Below are 23,757 nucleotides of genomic sequence, written 5' to 3' on the forward strand. Positions count from 1 at the left end.
ACACACATAGAATTCACTCACTTGTAAGTGGAAATTAGCCCAAGAGCTCACAATATCCGCAAAAATCTCATATACACTCTGCACCTCAACAAGAAAGGACAAAGAGTGACTGCTTCAATCCCAATTAAAAGTGGGAAAAATTATCATGGGAGGCATAAGGAGGAAGGAGCCTGTGTGGGAGAGGGGAGTTAAATGGAAACACAGGAGAGCAGGATAAGATGTGGGAAGAGACAGGAGAGAAGCACAAAGGACCAGGAGAATGAGTATACAAAGAAGGAACATTGGAGGATGGGGGTATCCTGTAGAATGTCCCAGATACTAAGGATGCAACAGGTTCTCTGGACTCAACAGTGTTGACATTAGCCAACATCAACAAGAACAGTGAAATTGAACCTGAAGAAACCACCTGCAGTAGATAGATATGACCACAGTGTAAGGATGGGACCACTCACCCATCTCTTATTAAATCAGAGTTATCCGTGTCTATTAAAATACAGGAGTAAATGTGGAGCAGAGGTTGTAAGAAAGGCCATACAGAGATGTGCAGACACCAAATTGGACACTGTTGCTGATGCTGAGACATGCTTGCGAACAGGAGTCTGGTATGTCTTTCCTCTGAGAGGCACTGCCAGCACCTGACTGATACAGATCCAGATATTCACAGCCAACCATTGAAATGAGCCTACACATCCCAATGTAAGATGTAGGGGAAGGGATGATGGAGCTGAAGGAGACTGTAATTAACAACAATATCAATTAACCAGAGCCCTCAGGGCTCCCGTGTGCCTAACCACCACCCATAGATTGTACATGGTCTGCTATTCTACATATGTAGCAGAGGACTGCCTTATCTCACATCAGTGGAAGGGGAAGCAATTGGTCCTTTGGATGCTTGATGTCCCAGAGAAGAGTGATGCTAGAGGGGTGAGGAAAGAATGAATGGGGCCTATGGAGTCACCCTCTTAGAGACAAAGAGGAGGAATATGTGGAGGTGGGGTTTATGGAAAGGGGTAATACTTGAAATATAAAAAATTACAATGGTTAATAATACCACTAAAAAAGGAGTGGTATTTTCCATACATTACTTTACTGCAGAGGTTTAGCTTGGAACATTTATTGTTGCTTAGATGCATATTTCTTCCTACATTACCTGATACCTTGTTTCTCTGAAGAGTGTAACCTTAGATCATCCTCCCCATTCAAAGAAGGCATAACACTTAACTCCTTTCTCCAAGCAAGGGTGGTTGTCGATATGTCTGTAAAAGGCAGGAGGAATTTGTACAATCTAGTAGGGGGTCACCAAAAGAATTATTTACAAGCAAAGCTTGTAACACAAACAGTTTGTGTTCAATCAACTTACCAGTATTGAACGCATCTCAGGACTTCTGACCAGGCAACTGCATAAAATGTCAAGAGACATTTAGAATTTCAATATGTGTGACTAGAGAAAATACTTTCCATTGTGTAGCATACTCAATATTTCAAAAATATCATCATGGAAAGAATATTAAGAGCTTTAGGACAAAAAAAATAATGAGACATCAATGTAGAAGCGTCACAGTAACAGCTGAAATTCACATGGAATTCTAATATCAATCTTATTCATTCTATGCTCTATTCAAATCCTATCACATGTTCATTCCCTAACACAGTCAACCAATAATTTTCTAGTACCTGCAGTCTTTGAGGAGCAAGTATCTGGATCAGCATTTCAAATTCGGTTATGAGGTTCCAAGACACATCTCTGCATCAATGCTGGTGTAAGAGGCGCTTGACAGCACAGACTAATAAGCACCCTTTGCCCTTTCCATTCATGTTGCCCCTTCTGGAATCACTTGTCATGATCCCTGACAGCGTGCACAAAACAAGTACCACCCGAAGAATGGATTAACACTTTCATGTATATAAAATCTGATCTCTATAAGCACCTACTACCTCCAGGGACTTAAATAAGCCAGAATTCATTCCCCATTTCCACTCTAGATAAGTCACACGTAATCCATCAAAAACTGCTTAAATGAGACTTTAGGAAACCTGTTGGAGACATCAGTTCAGGAAGCCAGATGCCCTGGCCAAGATCTTCAAGATGGGGCTTCACAGAGATGGGAGATTTGGAAAGACAACAAGGTTGAAAACATTATGCCTTTCTTGCTAAGGAATTGGAGACCTACCCTTCAGAGAAGATGGCTTCAAAGAATGAAGTCTTCAAGTACCTCTCCTTGAAGTGCTTGTTCCTATGGGGGTTGGGGGTGTAGCTGCATTTCAACCTCAGGCACTGGAGAGTCTATGGCTCCAGAACTTCACGAGCCGGCTTCACGGCGATGACTTAGGTGGAGAACCACTAGCTTCCTCATTCAACTAGACCACGGAAGGGTTCTCTGCTCTGTCTCCCTGCCTTGGAAAGACACCTTCATCCCTGTTGTTCATGTCCAAGGCTTCCTATGGTCCTCACCTGTTTGCTTCTGAGTCAGCTGAGGTATGTTGACATACCACTTGTTGCGAGCTTTCCTTAAGAGCTCTAAACACACAACCCGTCCTGTACACTCCATCTCTTTTGTTCTATTTAGATTGATTTTTTTTCTTCAACAAAACATGAGCAGGAAATGGATTTCTCAAGTGGGTAATGCTTGCACTCTTCTAAAGTTGAGGTTCAGGTGAACAAAATGAATTGTGGGCAGTAACTCACACAGACAGATCTGTGTGCCTATTTTCTTGGCTTTCAATGATGTTTAAAATGTGAGGTTTTGGGGCAGGAAATTATCGGGTTTGTCATCAGTTTATCCTGACTTTGGAAGTAGGCCTAGGAGCTAATTTTTCCTCGCTCTTTGAAAATAATCCATAATTCATGATTGCCATTGACTTCAATACAAGGTATTTAATCCGGTTAAATTCCAGCTTTGTTTGAATAAAAATGGCCCTCCTCTAATTTTGGATTTTGATAAAGCTAATTTTGGTGTGCTATCCAGTGGCCTGCCTCGGAGAGAGAGGCTAGCCATATTTCTGATACAGAGAATGACTTAAATATAACCAAAGGAAAGATAGGAGCTGGGAAAAGAATTACCAAGGATGTGGTGACTCAGAAACAAAAGAGACTTTTCCAGAAAAAAAAGTGCATGAAAAGAGCTACTTGGGCAGACTGTGACTCGAGTCATCAGAATATTTGATTGGGGACTTTATTTTGAGTCTCCAGGAGGCAGCATGAGAAGCTAAAACCTGGAGGCTGGAAGTTTCTCAGTATAATTAGGGAAGGAACTGGCCTGAGAGGGCTTCTATGATATAAGAAGAACCTGGATGATGTCACAGAGCACAAGGGAGGAGGTTGTGCATCTCTTCCACTTGGAGGCGCTAGACTACCTTGAAGGTGGGTTCACTATCTTCCCAGTGGTGTGTGAAAGCCAGTTCAGCTCCTGAACCCCACAACTGTTCAACAGCCTTTTGGTGCCTGACCGGTTTCAGAAGACAGATTCTTAACGACTAGGACATTTTCTTTTGCTAAATACGTTTATGAAGATAACTGGAACACTTAGTAGCCCAGAAAGCTAAAAGTTTACCCTCGTACAGCAAGTAACCTTATGTTCTAATGTCTTCCACGTTTGAGAGCTAGGCAGAAGGTCTAGGCTAGTCAGTCTCCAGAGTTTAATATAATTTGCTAACAACATCTAATTCATAATTCTACTAAAATGCCAAAGCTCCTCTCTGTGCCTGTGCATTTTAGGAGATAATATTTCTTTGTTTTTTTTTTTTCTTTTTTTTTTTTTTTTTTTTTTTTTTTTTTTTGGAACTGAGGTCCCAACCCAGGGCCTTGTTCTTGCTAAGGAACTTCTTTACCACTGAGTTAAATCCCAACCCTAGGAGGTATTTTTTTCTAAATGGCTGTTGTTGCCTACACAAAAGACTCTTGTTGTGGTCAAAGTTGCAACAATTTCCCGGAATTAACCTGGGGCTGGATCAGGATGCACAGTACAGAAAGCCAGTGGACTGGTATGCTTTTTCTCTGGGCAGATACTTGTGGTTGTTGCCACATAGGTCATAGTTAGAGGGTAGAAGAGGGGTGTGGCCACCCTTCTGGCTCCTTTGCTATCCTTTCTCTGTTCTGCTTGCTTAAAGTGGGGACAGGGATACTTAATCACACACTGACCTACCCATTCAAGGAGATGTTCCGCAGCAGAGGCAAAGTGCCTCGGGCTGAAGAAATGTGTCTGAATATGTTATTCTGAGCTGTAGAGAACCATTTTTTCATTTCCCTTTGAAATTTACATTTTGATTTTTGAGACAGGGTTTTTCTGGGGGTAGCTTTGGCTATCCTGGAACTAATTCTGTAGAACAGCCTGTCCTTGATTCACAGAGGTGTGCCTCCCTCTGCCTCTTGAGTGCTGGAACTAGAGGTGTGCTAAACCATTGCCCAGCCCTCCTATGAACTTCTGATTATGACAGAATTAGATTCAGATGCTCAAACCTGTTTACCATCGCCTTCCTCACCTGCTCCAAAGTTCTTTTAGACAAGAGCCTTGGTCCAGCGCCCTCCCACACCCCAACCCCATTGTTCTTGCAGGTAATCATATGACAGAGGCAACAGCATTGTGTCTGGTTTAAGCAGGTAAGCTCTTCAAATCCAGGGATGGGCAAGTATGAAGCCTGAACACAGAACGATAGCCACAAGACAGTGGACCAGGAGTGCCGTGGCATACCACACTAGGTCTACAGTCAAGAAGAAGAGGGTATCTCTGAGGAGGATGAGCATAGCATCCTTCCAGAAGTGGAGGAGGAGGAGGCCTTCTCCCCAGGCCCCGGGGAATATTGTGGGCTGCAGAATTTCTCACGGATGGAAGTAAGGAGATGAGCCTGTCACCCAAAGGAAGGTCATCGTTCTAGATCAACTGCCAACAAATCCCTCTCTCTATCTGGTCAAGGATGATGGAATTGACTGTGTCTAAGGACTGGAACTTCACAGCGATGAGAGTATTTTAAAGCTTAAGGTCTTGATTCACAAAGTAGTGTTTCCTCAAGTGAAAGACACACATCTCGCAAGTGCCATGGTTAGCTGAGCTGTGGAGCATAAATTTGAGGGCAAACATGGCTCTAAGGACAACTGGAGGGGTGTGGTCCTAGCCCAGGTGCCGATCATGAAGGACTGGTTTTACATCACCTACGAGAAAGATCCAGACCTATACATCAACCTGCTCCTGGATGATTACACAGAAGGTAACATCCGTATCATTCCAGAGATTGCTCCAGCAGAGGTGAAGTCAGATGTTGACAGCGATATCCTAACAGGTCAATTGGTGCAGTTCACCAGAACGACAGGTCCAAAAAGTTCGGCAAAGTCATTTACCAATTTCTAGCCAAGCCTTCCGTGTACTTCAAGTTTGATGGCGATGTCCACATCTATGTCTATAATCTGATGGAAAAGGTCCGTTAAGGTGAAATTCACAAAGTGTGGGGGACATAGTTGGGATATTTATAGTATTGGGGGGAAATGTTTGTTTTTCTGTGTTTCAGATATGCAAGGGCCTTTGACAACCCCAGTATCTTTTCCAGTGGAATTTGTTTTTGTTCTAAAAATTAAAATGTGTAGTGTGACATATTGTGTGTGAGCACTTTGATAGAGGAGATGGTCTGTGGTGGATGGAACATTGAGAGGAAGCTGGAAAGGTCAAGGCTGTGAACAGTAAGTCTAATGTCACTAGTCTAAAACAAACAGGACTGAGGTGGTCTGGTATTTAGGGAGAGAAAAGAACAGGAGATGAGGCTTAGAGGAGCAGGGATGGCACGGGGGAAAAAAAAAGATGGATGTTTAGGAACCAGTGGAGAGGGGCCAGAAATAGATAGACTCTCTGTGTTGAAGTTTGAGAGAGAAACAGGCAGTTGGGGAAAGAGTGGCAGGTAATAGGGAGGTCGTCTTGGAACTCAAGGGGAAACCCAATAACTGATCCAAGGAGACTCAGAGTCAGAGAAGATCGGGGATTGTTTGACTAAGAAAACATAATGAAACCTGTTTCTCATCTGTAGATGTATTATTTTTAATTATGTGGGAAGGGGCAGGGCATGAATACAGGAGACCACAGAGACAAGAATAGTCAGGTCCCCTGGTGCTGGAATTAAAGGTGGTTGGGAGCCATTGGACATGAGCTCAAAGAACAAATCCAAGTCCTCTTTCAAAGCAGAGGAGCTCTTAATCCATTGTTTATCTCTTCAGGCCCCTAAAGTCATCTTTTTAAATAAATCCCACCTTCACATGCAGAGAAGAGACCAGGATGAGGTTAAGAAAGATTAAAATGATGGTGATGTGGAAGAAAGACTAAAGAACACATGAGGGAGTAGAGGACACTGAGGCACGAGGGAATTCCAAGATGGAGTTCTCAAAAAGTGAAGCAGGAGGCCCAGGAAGAACAGAAAGGGTCTAAAATGAGGTGAACTTGGGCCGCATCCATATTGGTCTCTTTGGTTCCTTAAAGAACAGCCAACCATCACTACAGAAGGTGGATGTGAGGTGGAGGGTTCCCGGAGGACATTTTGACAAGGATAACTCAAGAGTAGTGAATGCCAAACTAAGTTGATATCTATCGATTCCTGAAAGTTACAGAAAGCCCATTATTTTGTATGATCAGTAAAAAGTAATTTAAAAGAGAAGATGAGGATGCTGTGAGCTTATGTCAGGTTTTATGTGGATCCTGGGTTTAGCTTCCCTGAGCACTAGTAGACTGTTCAATCCTGTAATATTTTTTGAGTTCTCTGCTCAATGCCCTTAGATAACCTCAAAGAGCTCCTGCACTGGCTTGTCTTGCCTTGTTCTCCTTCGAATGGATGGCTTCATACACACCTGTGCGCCCTTTTACCCTATCTAGCCCCAGGAAGTTCCCGTCTTTTACTCACATATAAGCTTATCCTCAGAAAACTCTTGATGGTGCCTCCAATGCATAGGTGCAGATCTCTTTCCTCTGCCATTTGCCGTGAATTTAAAATGCTTTGTGGTTCCTGACCATGTAGCTGTTTCCTCCTGAGAAGCCCCTGTGCACTCCATGGGGTCTCCCTGAGCCACATCTACACTCCAAGAATTTCTTTGGAGGCAACCTTATCTTGGACTCTTTCATTGCTGTTTCTTCCCTCAAGAATAAGTTTCTCATTGCAGGACTTGAAAATACTTTCTATTGTTGATTAATTCTGCTATTTGGGAGTTTTTATACTGGCTGGTTGTCTGAGGGTTTCATTGCTGTGAAAAGACACCATGTCCAAGGCAACTTATAAGGGACAACATTTTTTGGGGGGTTCTTTTTTTTCGGAGCTGGGGACCAGGGCGTTGCGCTTCCTAGGAAAGCGCTCTACCACTGAGCTAAATCCCCAACCCCAAGGGAAAATATTTAATTAGGGCAGGCTTTCAGGTTCAGAAGTTCAGTCTATTTTCATCAAGGCAGGATTCCTGGAAGCGTCTAGGCAGATATGGTGTTGGAGAAGAATCATATCACCCCCACAGTAATATGCTTCCTCCAACAACACCACACATACTCCCACAATGCCATACCTCCTACTTGTGCCACACTTCCCATGGGATGATCACATTCTAACCACCACCCTGATTTTATGCCAACTTGACACAAGCTAGAGTCATCAGAGAAGAGGGTGCCTCATTTGAGAACATGGCTCCACAAGATCCAAGTGTAGGGCATTTTCTTAGTGATTTGTGGGGGAGGGCCAAGCCCACTGTGAGTGGCACCATTCCTAGGCTCGCGATCCTAGGTTCTATAAGAAAGCAAGCTAAGCAAGACATGAGGAGCAAGGCAGTAAGCATTGCCACTGCATAGCCTCTGCCTCAGTTCCTGCCTCCAGGATGCTGTCCTGTTTGAGTTCCTGTCCAAACTTCCTTTGGTGATGAGCAATAATGTATAAGTGTAAGCTGAATAAACCTTTTCCTCCCTAACTTGCTCTTTGGTCACGAAGTTTCCTTATAACAACAGGAACCCTAAGTAAGACAATTTCTTATAGAAATAGTGTGTCTAGTAGAGCCACAGACTCTTACCTCATAACCACAAATAGAAAGGTATAGACACTTTGTTTTAATTTAAAGGTAAGACTTGCTCATGTACTGACCTGTGAAGTTCTAGTTTGCTTCCTCCTCTCTGTGATGAATGCTATGATCAAAACTAACTTGGGTAGGAAAGGGTTATTTGCCTTACAGGTTACAGACCATTACTGAGGGAAACCAGAACAGGAGCTTGAAGCGGTAACAAGGGCACTGCTTTTTGCCTTCCTCCCTGTCTCAGTCATTGTTGTGTTGCTGTGAAGAGACACCATGGTCAAGGAAACTACTGTAAATGAAAGCATGTAATTGGAGGCTACCTTACAGTTTCAGAAGTCTGTTCCATCATCATGGGAGGGAGCATAACACTGGAGCAATAGAGAGCTACTGCTCTGTAAGAGGAGAGAGAGAGAGAGAGAGAGAGAGAGAGAGAGAGAGAGAGAGAGAGAGAGAGAAACTCTGGGAAATCATGGGGTCTTGAAACATCAAACCCCACCCTTCTAGACACACCCACTTCCTTGAATGAGGCACACCTTTTAATGCTTCTAATCCTTGAAAATACTGTCACTCCCTGTTAACTAAATATACAAATATATGACTGTGGGAGCCTTTCTTATTCAAATTGCCACACTCCACACGGCTTGCTCCATTGCTAGTTCTTACAGCCTAAAAGGCTATTCTTTTTATACATCACTACTGATGAACTTGGCCACAATGTTGGGCCCTCCCATAATAATCATTAATCAAGAAAATGTTCCATAGGCTTACCCAAAGACTAATCTAATGGAGGCAGTTCTTGAATTGTTGTCTCTTCTCAGTTGATTCCAGATTGTCAAGTTGGGAAAAAAAAAAAAAAAGGTGAGAGAGACCCAGCACCGTAATGTTTCTCTTACTCCATGTTACATACTCACCACCAGTCACTCTCTTCTCTCAGAGTATAGACCCACTTCCTGTATGGCAGAACTGAAGAGTAACTACTGTTACCAAAATGAATACTCGATGATATATGACAAGAAATGAATCCATTCTACAGCTCCCAATGCCAAGAAAAAGCATTTTAGTTTGTGCTACACTTACTGGGAGACTGTAAGTCACTGGCCATTTAATGGGTCACAGTAGACCACAGAACCAAAAAGTCACAACCTACATATCATTTCCTCTCAGCAGGAGACATAACCCTTTCTCAAAACCCATGAATCTATCTGTACGCTTAGATTTTTTCAAAATCTACTTTATTTAGTGTTCGTAAGCACTTCAACCACCCTTCTAGCCCACCATCCAGAGGTAGCAGAGAGAGAAAGTTGATAGGAAAAGGAGAGAGTTGTGGACCTATTTAGAAGGAATTCTTTGGGGTGACTCCAATCTTCATTGTGCAGTACGGCCCAATAGCAAACGCAAAACACGAATCATTAGCAGTGCCTTGATCTGGCAGAGACCACAAGGTTCTAACAAACAAACAAGAAGCAGCAGAAGCAGCCAGAAGAAGCCCGAAGAGTACAGGTTCTTTTGTGCATTTCTCATTATGGAACGAAGTCCAGCAAAGATCATCGAAGCCTTACAAGGTGTAGCAATGTTAAATTGTCCTCTCCCTCTCTGTGCGATTACATTTATGTTCTCCATAAACATCCTGTCCCCCTTCAACTGTGTGCTCCAGCAAAATATCATATGCCTTCTCATGTGTCTGCTTCAGGAAAACATCCTCTCCTAACATAGCTTCCAGAAAAGCATCCTGTGACACAAGTGACTTTCCAAAGAAACCAAAGTTTTCCACTTTCATCTAGCCTTATCTCACACTCGGCCATGACATCACAAAACATATAATGGCAGTCTTGCAAGGTTCCTAGGCCTCAGATCCATCAGCCGCTGGAGTATCTGCAACTGCACTCTGTGACTCAGTCCTTTCATGAGCACAACCTTCAGTTATCCCCATAAACATTGTGCTCTCTCCATCTTTGCTCTCAGCCAATAGCTGTACAACTTCCAGCCAACTCAGCTGTGACCAGAAAAACCCTCATCAAGAAAGCCAATGAATTTGACTTGATTTTTTTTTTCCCTGACGGAATGGAGTGTTCTCCCTGCATAGTTACACTGGTGTCTGAGTCATCTGTGATAAAACCCACTACTATTCAGAGCAAAGTCACAGGAACTATGAAAAATAGCAAATCACAGGACAAGCATCATAGTTGGCCAAGCCTTTTCTGCAGCTTTATTGAAGTATAATTTACATACTTTAAAAATCCATTTATTTTAAGTGTGTAATATAATGATTTTACAGCAAAATTTATAGCTCCCACCCCCCCTTTTTTTTTCTTTTTTTCTGGAGCTGGGGACCGAACCCAGGGCCTTGCGCTTGCTAGCCTTCCCTTTTTTAATACTTATTTCCCACTAGTTCATATGATATTGAAGTGTATTAAAAACACAGAAGTGAAGTCAGGAGAAGGATCAGAGCAGGAAACAGGAGGTTCTTGATTTGCTAAGACAACAGATACATTGGCAGAATCGTCTGGATAAAACCACTAGGGAAACATTGGGTCTTCTCTTAGCGTGCAGCCTCCAGACAAAGAGTTTAAAGGATTTAGTCATGGGTCCTCATACATCAAATCCGGACCTGACCTGGTATGGTCAGCATCACTTTTGGCCACATTCATGTTAATCCCATTCATCATTCTTACAAGTTGCCTAGCAACTCACATAGTAAACAAACTTATTTTGGTATATGGTTTGATAGGTTTCAGTCCATGGTCACATGTCCATGAAAGGGGCACGGTAGAGCTCAACTGCTAACCTCACTGGCATCCAAGAAGCACCAACTCAGGAAGAGACCAAGGATAAAAAAACACCCTCCAAGACATGTTCCAAACGACCAAGTACCTTAATTTTCTATCTTCTAGTTTCCCACCAACTTCATACACATCTATCAACAGATGAACTCATTGATTACAGCCCACAGGGTCCATTTGCTTTTCATAGTCCCACCTTTGAACATTGTACTGGAAAAATGTGTATCTTAAACCCATAAGGTAGGGCCAGAAGTTGTGTCAGAGGTCTGAACTTCACCTCACACTAGAAACAGCTGGGTAGGTTTCTCAACATCTCCTATTTCTTTCTCGTACTTGCTACACCATGTCTGCATTGCAGCATTTTGTCTGGGGTGAGATACCTTCAGCAGTCAATTGTAAAGACTCCCCCCTCCATGTGTTGGTTTGAATGTAAAATGGGACATCTATAAAATAGACACACATGCATATACACAGATTCACAGAGAGAGGCAAAAAGTGAAGGAGTTGATCTTAGGAATCTTCAAGGAAGAGGGAGTGGAAATATAAGATACAGATGCTAGCGAGAACCAGAACAAAGCAGTGTCTTCTATAAATGACAGGACCACTATCCCTCAGCCCTAGATGACAGGAAAGGGAGAGTCAGTTTTCTACAAAGATATAGCTGGTGATAAGCTGGCCAGGCTCCAGTGGCTTGCCCAATGCCCATGAATTTATGGGCAGCATAAATGATTTGAGTGGATTATTACAGAGGGCAGAAAGAGAGCTTGAAGTTGGGAGAAGGGATTAGGTGTTGATGGATCTGGGAAGAGTTAGGAAGAGAAATGAAAAGTAAATTCTTGCAATATATAATGTACCAAGTTCTCAAGGAACTAATAAAAGTGGTTTTTAAAAAACCATATCTGTACTGAACACATACAAACAATTTTTCTTGTCATCTCCTAAATAACAGACCTCATGATTTCATTTCATTAAGTACAAAAGTAATTCAGAGATTATTTAAAATGTAGGAGGTTCTGGGGAGACGGCAGAGGGGTAAAGCCAAGTGTGTGGTTACACATGCATTAACCAGTGCTTGGTATGAGAAGAGGAGGACAGTTTGCCTCACCTCAGGTTCAGCAAGGGACCCTGTCACAAGGGAATACAGTAGGTGGTGAAGGAGCAGAACACGCTCTACCCTCCCCCAGCCTCTGAACTTACATGTTACTATGCACACAGGCACACACACACACACACATATAAATATGACTAGAGTATACAAGAGGCTTGCATAGGTTATATGCAAATGCAGTGTCGTTTTATCCAAGGAACCTGAGTACTTTTAGATCATTGGGAGTCCTGGGGGCAACTCTCAGAGGACAGGATATATCTCCTTATTGTGCAAACGAATCCTTTGTTGAGTGTATGTCAGTGACTCCACACAATTCTCCTCCTCTAGGTTCCTGTGTATCACAGAGAATGATCTGGAAATACTGAAACTAATATAAACTAAAGGCTTTGTTGAGGTTTCTAATCTTGCGTTAAAATCATATTTATCACGTTTGAATGGAAAGGAAATCTTCAGCTCCCAGCAAAAATAGGCTCAATCATGTTGGCTTCTGTTTTATCCCATTATGAATAGCAATTAATTGCACATCAATAGCGTTCCATGCTTTGAACTAAATCAGGATGAAGGGATATGTTTCCGTAACCCCTACGTGGATAATCAAGTAGAAAGGGGGGAGGTATGATGCATTTGCCTTATGGGAGAATGATGGCTTGATTGGATACTTGTTATGCAAATAACCCTAACCTCTGAGTAATGAAATGTAAAGGTAAAATATACTACCAAATGTGATGGGCACTCATTACTTGATTTCATTTAAAAGAAAAAAAAAAAAAAACGTACTTCAGGATTTTGAATAAGTGTGACCCCGGAGGTTCAAATACTTGAATGTGTTTGGTTTCCAGTTTGTGGATTGTTTAGAAAGGATTGGGAGTTGTGTTTTTGTTAAAAGAGATGGGTGAGTGGGACGTGGGAGCCTTGAGATTTCAAAAGCCCACCAGGCTTCTCTCTCTCCCTTCCTCCCTCCCTCCCTCCCTGTCCCTCTCCTTCTCCCTCTACTTCTCCCTCTCCCTCTCTCTCTCTCTCTCATCCGGGGAGCAGGATGTGAGCTCACATGATCTACTTCAGCCATTCCTGCTTGCCTGCCAGCATGCTGCAATGGTGTCTACCACGATGGTCCATGGACTCACCCTCTGAAACTGTAAGACTGCAATTAAATGTTTCCTGTCATAAATTGATTTGGTCACGGTGTCTATTCACAGCAATAGAACAGTAACTAAGGCACAGATCTTCCTGTCTATTTTTCTAATACTTCTGTACTTATTTCATTAAAGTTACCTGTTGTCCATTGAACAGTTTTATGAATAAGTTTCATGTTTAAAGACAAATAGTGCCAAATAGGAGTGGAACTACTAAGAGGTTTAGCCTTTTTGGAGTGGCTGTGGCCTTTTTGGAGTAGGTGTGTCACTGTGGGCATGGGCTTTAAGACCCTAAACCTAGCTACCTGGAAGCCAGTCTTCTAGCAGCCTTCAGAGGAAGATGTAGAACTCTCAGCTCCTCCTGCATCATGCCTGCCTAGATGCTGCCATGCTCCTGCCTTGATGATAATAGAATGAACTTGTGAACCTATAAGGCAGCCCCAAATAAATGTCCTTGTAAGGCTTGCATTGGTCATGGTTTCTTTTCATAGCAGTAAAACCCTAAGACATACATACATATATACATATACACATACACCCAGGTTTACACACACACACACACACACACACACACACACACACAAACACCATTTACAGATATTTTAGATCTAGCCAGGGCTCCTGCAGTTTCATTGCTCCAGCTGATACACGTGTTCATGGAACATGTCTCTGTCTGTTTCTTGTTCTAGGAAGTACGTGGACAACATCTACATACTCACTTCATTTTCCTTTATTCTCCTTTCAGCCTTATAAATCTCAACTTACAGAGAGGGGAAGATGGGGACTTGGTTAGATAGCTCTTTTTTTCTGTGGGTAGCTTACATCTCAAGTCACAAAGGGAAAATAAATATAACAAGAAATAATAATACACATCCCAACCGTGATGGGAAGTTCATATTCGTTCCCCTTAATGAATGTCAACTTTGGAATTGGAATCCAAAATGAGATGAGACTTTTGAAAAATCCTAATTCTCAGGCAGGCTTTGGTATTTCTCAGTCCCTGAAAAGGAACACCACTAGAAAAAGACAGACAGTAGGTTGCTTTTTTCCACAAATCGAATCAGAAGCATTTGATAATGAGCATAGAGGGGGCTCACCCTTTACCAAAGAATAAAGTAATATGGGGGTGGGGGAGACATCTACAGAACAGTTGTTGCCTTGTTGGTATTAAAAAAAATCCAGAAGTCAAGAAATAATATTTGACAAAAGAAAAAACTAGGTTTTCATTAGGCAGAACTGTTTTTTAAAATAGCCTTCCTTTTAGTCATGGAAAGAGGGGGGTGGAGCAGGTCAGTCTGTAGATAACTAAAGTCATTCCCATCAAAAAATTAAGAATAATGTGGATTTTTAATGGACTTGAATAAAATTAGAAATTTTAGCTTTCAAAGAGGAAAAATTGTGTTCCAGAGAGAGAGAGAGACAAAGGAGTGTCCAAATCATACTTGATTCTTTCAATAAATCTACTGGTAACTCATGTGTTTGTTGATATTAGGATTAAAACGCAAGTTGGATTTCTCGACTTAAGAGTTTAATGTGTGTGAATAGCTGCCAGTGGAAAGACTTGTCCTCGGATTTCTCAAAAGGCATGAAAAAGCCACCGTGGACTTACTGAATTTTGTTTCAAAGACTTTAGGTCCTTGTCTGCAGGGATGCAGAGCCACAAAGGAAGGGCCTGAGAACTCCTAAGAGGTAGCGTCCAACAACTGAGGCCATGCGCACAGAGAGAAGTAGCCTTTCTCAGAAAATCGAGTTAGGAGAGCTAAAAAATGAAGGCGACATATCGATCAAATTGCTGTAATAGAAGGACGGCAGCCAGTTCACAGAGCGAGGCAGCTGTCAGCGACTCGGCCAAGAACTAAGAGGATTTGAAAAGAAAATAACAACACAGAGTTCACAGAAGCCATTATAGACTCATGGGGTCTGCGAATTTAATCCCATGTACTTTGGGCAGAGAAAACAATCCAAACCAGAGATCCCTCTTGCTCAGACCAAGGGAATGCTGTGCCGTGCCGCGGATGTCCCATGTAAAAGGACACAACCTAGATACTGGAAGCATGTGAGAGACCGGAACTATGTGATTTAAGTGCTGACACCGGAAATGGCTCAAGTCTGCACCTTCATTGGAAGGCGAAAAAATAAGTCACACAGCACCGGAAGTAATCCTTGTCAGAGTCTGTGTGAGGTCGGAAGTGTAGGGCGCCATGATCAATCAGTAACCACTGCCTATTAACATGTCGGATGAGCCCACACAAATGAGGAAATGATTTTTAAATTTAAACACAATTTCTAATAACGAATAAATTTTAAGTGTCCAGTTTTAGCACAAGCTTCCAGATTATGTGGTTTCTCAGGCGGAAAAACGCCGCAAAAGTAATGAGTTTGAAATTTCGGAGGTTCCCACTATATGAAAGCAAACTAAGAAAAGCATGGAGGTGGGGTGTGGTAAAACGAACTAGAGGAAATCTATAGAACCAAGAAAGGAGAATTCATAAGACTTGTACGGGAAAGACCAGCAACAGGGAATGGATCGGAAGATCATCCTCCTTTTCAGAGTTTATCACAGCAAAATTGCCAAAGACTGGTAGCAAAATAGCCACTTGTATCTGTGGACAATCTCTGAACGTACACACACACACACACACACACACACACACACACACACACACACACACACAAACACAAACAAAAAAAGAGAAAGAGAGAGAAGGAGGGAGGGAGGGAGGGAGGAGGGAAGGAGAAGGGGAGGGGGAGGGGCAAGGGAAGTGGGAGGGGGAGAGAGGGAGACAGAGACAGACACAGAAGGAGAGAAAGACACAGAGACTTACACACAGACACACACACATGCAGAGATATACACGAAGACACACAGCCCAATTGAGGATTTACAGAAAGATAGCCATCAAAGGAACCGAATATTTCGTGGTAAATTATGTAAGCTGTGTAAAGGAATGAGTCCCATTCAAATTTTGCAAGTTCTGCAGCCAACTGCACGTTTCCGCACCCCCTTAGCTGCCGGGTTATCGCATACATGGCTGTCACTTCTGCTTTCTTCATTTGTATTTTATTTTGAATCTCCCTTCTCCCCTGTTCAATGTGGCTAGCGATTTTCCATGTGGAAGGACTTCACACTGCACTGTGTCTAGGGAGGCAGGGAAAACAATTTCAAAAGAGGCTCAGTGCTAGGGCAAACAGTACAAACAATGCATACTTCACCTCCCAAGGAGGGGCGCAAAGAACACAGAGGCTCTGGCTGGCGCACAGGGCCGAGCTTACAAAGTTAGGGCCCACAGCATCACTGGGAACCAACCAGCAGCTCTCATTCAGCCCTCCATGCTAATGACTCATTCTCATCTCTTGAGACCAGAGGAAGACGCATTTGGAAGATCTTCTCCCTAAAAATGAAGATTGTACGGAAACTCTTACGAAACTTAAGAACAAGTTTAAATAGGAAACCACACACAGTGTAAAAAAATAAATGGCAGATTCGACAGCCTTCTCTGTGATACCATCATGTGCATACACACACACACACACACACACACACACACACACACACACACACACACACCAGAAGAATAGACCTACATAAAGGATATATTTCCAGGCACAGATATCTGTTGGGAGGAGGTTGACGTTCTAACGAACCTCAGCCAAGGACTCAATTGGGAAGATTCAGAAGGTCAAGGCATTGCTTTACTTCTAGGAGCAGATCACTATCTATCTCACAGAACCTTTATGGAAAACAAAGACAGATCAGCCTAGAATGAGTTAAATAGAAACCCTTTCAAGGCTATTGAAGAATGTTGGAGCCAAACTCCACAGACAGCTAACAGCAGAGAAAGTGACCCATGACTGCAGTTTGTATAATACCACTGAACCTGGTGAAACATTTCCTACTCTCATAGGAATCTTAGACGTGAGAGGGAACCAAGGCAGCCTGGGCAGCACACTTCAGTCTCCATACAAAGTGCACTTTGCAGGCTAACACCCACATGGCTAGTCTGCAGCTCACCAATCCTGGTCATGATGGCATTAAAAAACAGTAGATGTCCTACCTGCTAGAGCCACTGTCTCTGGATCCTGCCTTCAGGAGGCTCCATGGTCATTCCACCATTAACTCTCCACAATCCTGTTGACAAGTGTCTGGGCTTTATCTTTGACTTAGGAGTATATTTTAGTCCTTTAGATCGATCTCTCTCCCTCCCCCTACCTCTCTCTCTCTCTCTCTCTCTCTCTCTCTCTCTCTCTCTCTCTCTCTTTCTCTGTGTGTGTGTGCTTGTGTGTGTTTGTGTGTGTGTGTGTTTGTGTGTGAGTGTGTGTGTGTGTGTGTGTGTGTGTGTGTAAATGTTATAAAGGTTTCTAAAAAGAAAGAGTTTCTGGTTCCAGTAAAAATTTAAATAAAGATTATTTTTTTAAAGTTTTATTTATTTATTCCATGTATGTAAGAACACTGTCACTGTCTTCAGACACACCACAAAAAGAGGGCATCAGATCCCATTACAGATTGCTGTGAGCCACCACGTGGTTGCTGGAAATTGAACTCAGGCCTTTTGGAATCGTAGTCAGTGCTCTTAACTACTGAGCCATCTATCCAGCCCTAAAATAATGTTTCTTAAGAGAGCAGTTTAGCGTGGGAAGCAATAAAGATGACCCAGTTATGGATGATACTCAGTCTCTTTTAACTCCTGTGACTCGGGAAGCATGGAAGAGTGTAAGACCAAGAGTGTGGGAAGAAGTGCTGTGGTTTGCTGCCTTCAGGACATGACATGAGTGCCGCAATTGTGAGCTCACAGCAGCTGTGGTCACCTGCATAGGTATATAAAGGACCAACAACTAGACAGAATCCCTTACTGAGGAGCTTTCTGGTGCTGATGGCTGCTGGTGTAAAAGAATCATTGTTCTCTGAGGGTTTGGTCACTGGTAGAATTCCCACATTCCTGTAGATGGTCACATACCAATTAGTACATAACCAATGCTTATTAGGCTTAGTGGTTATAGGTTGGGAAAGAGGATATGAATTTTGAGAGATGGTTATTGGCAGGGAATTTGGGGAGAGCAGAGGGTGAAATGGAAGAGGTTATGGCCATGTTTCATTGTATACATGTATGATATTCTCAAGGATAAAGACAATTTATTACTTAATAGAAAATTTAACCTATTAGCTTTAGCTATGTAATATAAGGCTGTATGGCTCTAAAGAATTCAAATATTGAACATAAATCAAACCAATTGACTGCCTTATGATTCAAGGAGCAAATTATACATACTTAATGTAATGAACTTTCTCCCTCTTTCGGTCTCTTTCTATCTCTTGTCTCTCTGTCTCTCTGTCTATCTATCTGTGTCTCTGTCTCACTCTCTCTCTCTCTCTCTCTCTCTCACACACACACAGAGACATGCAGATGTACACTTACATTATTTTTATGTCAAGGTGTCAAAATTCATGACACAATCAAAATAAAGGAATAGAGGTTTGTTTAGGGCACACAGTCACAGTCATTGGGTTCAGACTGTCCTGGCAATGACCACATGGCAACAGTGCATTGATCTGTGTCACTGAGAGCCTGCATGAGCCCTGCTTATATATGGGTGTATCAGGCAGCCAAGAGTTCGGTCCAAACCAGCAAGCTCCCTCCTTCCTTCGCCAGTGACCTACATTTCCTAAGGCACAGTCTGAAAGGTTCCACAACCTTCCTAGACAGTGCCATCAGCTTCAGACAAAGTGTTCCCACAGCTGAGACCCTGGAGAAATTTCACACTCAAGCCCAAACAACAATGAGCCAGGCAAGTGTGAAGAAATGTTTTGTGAAAACAGTTTAATTTCAGTTCTGTAAACAGGACAGGGAGGAACCCTTTGATATGAATTGATTTAGTCTTTAGCTTATAGAGTGCACCCCCAAAAGATACATAGTGTAGAACATGCACAGTTTTCTATGTAGCAAGCATGGCACTGAAAACAACACACTAGTGAAAGAAATGCAAAGAAAAGGGATATATAGTAACAATTCCAATCGTCAGTGTGAAAGGCTCTTTTATTTATATATGTGAGCTGTCGTTATTAGTTCCCTACTCGGTTGACTTTACAAGGAAAGAAAATCGCAAGCTCTGCCTATCCCATCGCCCACGGTGTCATTCATCTCGGTGTTAAGGGGGCTCCCATCTAGGGATTAATCATCAGGGTTTGACAACAAAATCCATCAGCTCAATATATGAGGCTTTAGTGGAGAAAGTGAGGTTACAGGTATGTAATGCACTTTAGTGTCTTCTCTGCCAGTCTGTTGCATGCATGCCTTGTTGCTGACTGTTGTCGTTGGTGGTGGTTGTTGTTGTTTTTAAATATGAAATGTTTAATGCAAGGGCAAGTGGCAGGGATCTGATAGATCTTTGCATCCTCATTTTCTCCTTCCCATCTCATGCTAAGTCTCCCAATCCTCAGCAATCATTCAAATACACGGAAACAACTCAAATATACCGAAACAAGGTGAAATCAAGACACTGAAACAACTCAAATATACCGAAACAAGGTGCAGTCAAGATGCACTTACCATCTCTAATTTGTGTTTGCATGTTGACCGTAATGCTCTTGTAAACACTAAAAACCACACGATAGGTCTTAGGAGGATGGGTGGTTGAAACCGCTTGCTGCCTAAGCAGACCTGAACTCAGATCTCAGTCATCATTAAACAGGCAGGGGAAACCTGTAACCCTGGGAACAGGAAGGGGCAACAGAATCATTAAGGTTTGCAGGCTTCCAGCCGGGATGAAATTATGAGAGTTTGGGATCAGGCAAAGACACCATATGTCTTAGTTAGGTTTACATTGCTGTGAGGAGACACCATGACCAAGGCAACTCTTAATAAAGGAAACACTTAATTGAGGCTGGCTTAGAGTTTCAGAGGTTCAGTCTGTTATTATCATGGTGGGAAGCATGGCAGAGTCCAGGTAGACATGATGCTGGAGATTGTTCAATATCTTAATCCGAATGCAGCCCAGAAAGAGACTTGCAGCCACAGTCACCAAGTAAGAGCATATCTCTTCCTCATTGGGCAGAGCTTGAACACTAGAAGCCCTCATAGCTGGCCTACATAGTGACACACTTTCTCCAACAAGGCCACACCTCCTACTAGTGGCACTTCCCATGGGTCAAGCATATTCAAACCACCACAGTGCATCAAAATAAAATGGCAGAAAGACATAGAGAAAGATACTGCATGGTATCCTCTTGTTGCAGGGTGGTGCAACCACCCCCCCCACACACACATAAACCCATGCACATGTGCAAACATGAGCAGATTTATTTACTTATTTATTTACTTTGTTTTAATTTTTTTCCTTAAGAACTTGGTACGTACACGTAATGTGTTTGAGTAAATATATTCCCATCCCCTCCCTTCAAATCCCTCACCTTTCCTCCCTCCTAATTCCATCTGCATTTAATAGAAACTGCTGAGTCCATTTCGTTCTGACTAGATGTGTGGGGTTGGTACAGACATCCAGGGGAGCATGGACAGCCGTCAGGAGCCAAATCCATGAAGAAAACAGGCCTTCTGCCCTGTAGTCATCAGTTGCCAGTAGTTTCTCAATTGGAGTAGGGGAGCTTCCAGAGTCTCCACCCATCTATTCTGGGATTTATCTGTGCAGATTTTGTAGATGGGATCCTGGACACTGTGAAACACATGAACACACATACACACACACACACACACACACACACACACACACACACACACACACACACACATGCACACACACCAAAATTTAAAACCAGAGAATGGTTTTTAAAAGATTACACAACGTCCTAAATTCAGTTCCCAGGTGGCGAAATATTTAAATTCCACACCATATCATAATACTATCTATATAACATTAAATTCTTCAAATGCATATTTTAAAGTTCAGCGGATTTTTACCTGTTACATAGCACAAGCTGAATGAAATCAGTTGGTGCCAAACCTCCCTACGGCTGCACAAGAAAAATTGTAAATCAGTGTTCAAAAGCATGAATCCACAAGGGTGGGGGTATCATCACAGATCGAGGACCTAAAGGATCGGGTACGGAGGCTCAGTAGATCAGAAAGGTGGACCATAAGCAAAAATCATGGAAAACGGGCCATTCATACCTTGACAACCTTCAAAAACTAGGGGAAATGCAGGGATAGGTACCACCCGAAGTGGTAATAAAAAAACTTTAATACACTTACAGGACACTTAGTTTCTAAATAAAGTGTGGATTGGAACCTACAGTGTGAAAAGGCATAGGAGTAGTAGTGTCCAGTTTTCCCCTTGCTGTGACAAAATTGTGTCGTTTAGGGGCTGGAGATATGGCTCAGCTACTCAGAACCCTTAGCATCCTCAAAACTGACTCTGGCCCTGGGAGATCTGTCTCCGTCTACTGGCCTTTGCAGGTACTGCAGCCACATGACAAAACACAAAAAAGACCCATGGACAAATGTAAAAATGAGAACTTAAAATGAGTCATTTAGTTTATGTTAATGCACAAGGTTTGTAGAGAGAATCTCTTCTAAGCATCACCTGTCAATAAAAAAAAAGTCTATGACCTATGAGCTGAGGCAGAAAATAGAAGGCAGAACACTGGCAGCAAGAGAGGATTCTGGGAAATAGTGTATAAAAGGAGACCCAGGGAGGGACGCTGCGGCAGATGCTAAAGGAGATTTTGAGGAAGATACTAAGAAAGGGTATGAAAGAACAGTATATAATCATGTAGAAGACACAGAATAATTTGAATGGGTTAAATAAGTAAGTCCGGGAATGAGCCAAAGTTTGTGGCTTAGGAATTTATTAATAAATACTTACTTTCAGAGTTGTCATTGTGCGAGCAGGAGCTGGGAAGAAAAATGTACTTTTTTTTCCAAAGGTTAATTTCTCCTAATTATTTTCATATTATTATGTAAGATGCTAATATATGGAAATCATGTGTAGGTTATATGGGAAATTGCAACTATCCTGGAGAATTCTAAAATAAATGTGTTTTTTAATGCAAAATCAGTAGTGATATTTTTTCCACTTACATTTTTCAAGTCTCTGTTTATTCTAAAATATATGTGTTTATTTTATCTACAGTAGAAAACGTCCTTGTGATGTAATGCACCATTAGCCCGATTAAGATGCTTTCTGAAAGACAATTAACCTCATGCACTGAGAGCAGTGATGACTTAAGATGGGGCCCAAAGCACTTTTAGGATCGCGAACCGATGAGCATGGGCTTGTGGTCACATTCACCCCCAAAACTGACCACACACACACACACACACACACACACACACACACACACACACACACAGCCGACATCACTGACTAAATATACCTCAGCTAGAGCTATGGCTTTGGGATCCTGGAGGAGGTGGCACTGGGTTTATATGGCCTTACACTTTGGCACAAGCAGACAGCCACACTCACAACTCTCCCTCTGGTCCTCCTATTCCTTCACAGTGAGTTCCAACACAATTTGTTATTTCTTATTTTATCCATCCAGTCTGGGCATCCCTCTTCCAGAACTTAACTTTTTTGTTCAGTGTGTGTGTGTGTGTGTGTGTGTGTGTGTGTGTGTGTTTGTGTGTGTGTGTGTGTGTGTGTTTGTGTGTGTGTGTAAGAGAGACTCTGTTTGTGTGTAACAGAGAGAGAGAGAGAGAGAGAGAAAGAGAGAGAAAGAGAGAGAGAAAGAGAGAGAGAAATAATTAGTCACCCAGTTAACACATGAGCATGCACACACATGTGGAAGACCAAGGTACATTCAGGAAATATCCTTAATGTCTTGTCTGTCTTGTTCACTGTGACAGCAACTCCCACTCACAGGCAAAGCTCCTTTTGGTGTGGGTCATCTTTCCAGACAGCTTGCTCTGGGAATCCTGCCTCTGCCTTACAAGTTGGAATTATAGGATAGTCTCCACATCCACGGGGCATCTATGTAAGATTCTGGGCAGCGAGTCCTTAACTGTTAGACTCTCTCCCTAGCCCCTTCCAGAACTTTCTGACCCAACTCCCCTTTACCTTCCTTTTTGAGATTTATTGAGTATTCTTGACAAATGGAGACTGTATACATTTGAAGTATGAGGTATAGTATTCTGATCACATTATACATTGAACAGATATTTTAAGATCAAGCTCAATCTCTGTCTCTCTCTGTCTCTCTGTCTCTCTGTATCTGTCTCTGTCTCTGTCTCTGTCTCTGTCTCTCTCTCTCTCTCTCTCTCTCTCTCTCTCTCTCAGATCCACTGTCCTAACATACGCCACATGCACAAGACCCCAGTGACAAAAAATTCACTGTTCCCAGGCTCTGATGTGTTGTTCATCCTGTAACCGAGTGATGTTGTACATTCTGTACTATCTACTTCTCAAAAGGAAAAATGAGCACACAACACACCCAGTTAAAACCCTCAAATTACTACTTGTCACAAGTTGGAAAGTCCCTCTGTTGAAGTCACTTTGTTGATAGACAGATGCTGTTCCAGAAAGACCAAAAGCTATGCCACAACATCTCGAGCCTGGGAAATCATAAGTTTAGCTTCTTGTGTTTGTTAACTGAACAGAAAATGGGGTTTACAAAACAACTAGAATGTAAAATTTCGTGTTGCTAGAATACTCAGTCACATAGGTTATAGAGCAGCTAAACGTAGGGTTCAACAGGGGTGTGGTTGGGGGATTCATTTGTGTGTATGAGTTGAGTGCCTGTTTTCAGGTGGGAGGCCATATACGTGTGTACAT

Source organism: Rattus norvegicus (assembly GCF_036323735.1).
Source record: "Rattus norvegicus strain BN/NHsdMcwi chromosome Y unlocalized genomic scaffold, GRCr8 chrY_unlocalized_1, whole genome shotgun sequence".
NCBI classification, from domain to species: domain Eukaryota; kingdom Metazoa; phylum Chordata; class Mammalia; order Rodentia; family Muridae; genus Rattus; species Rattus norvegicus.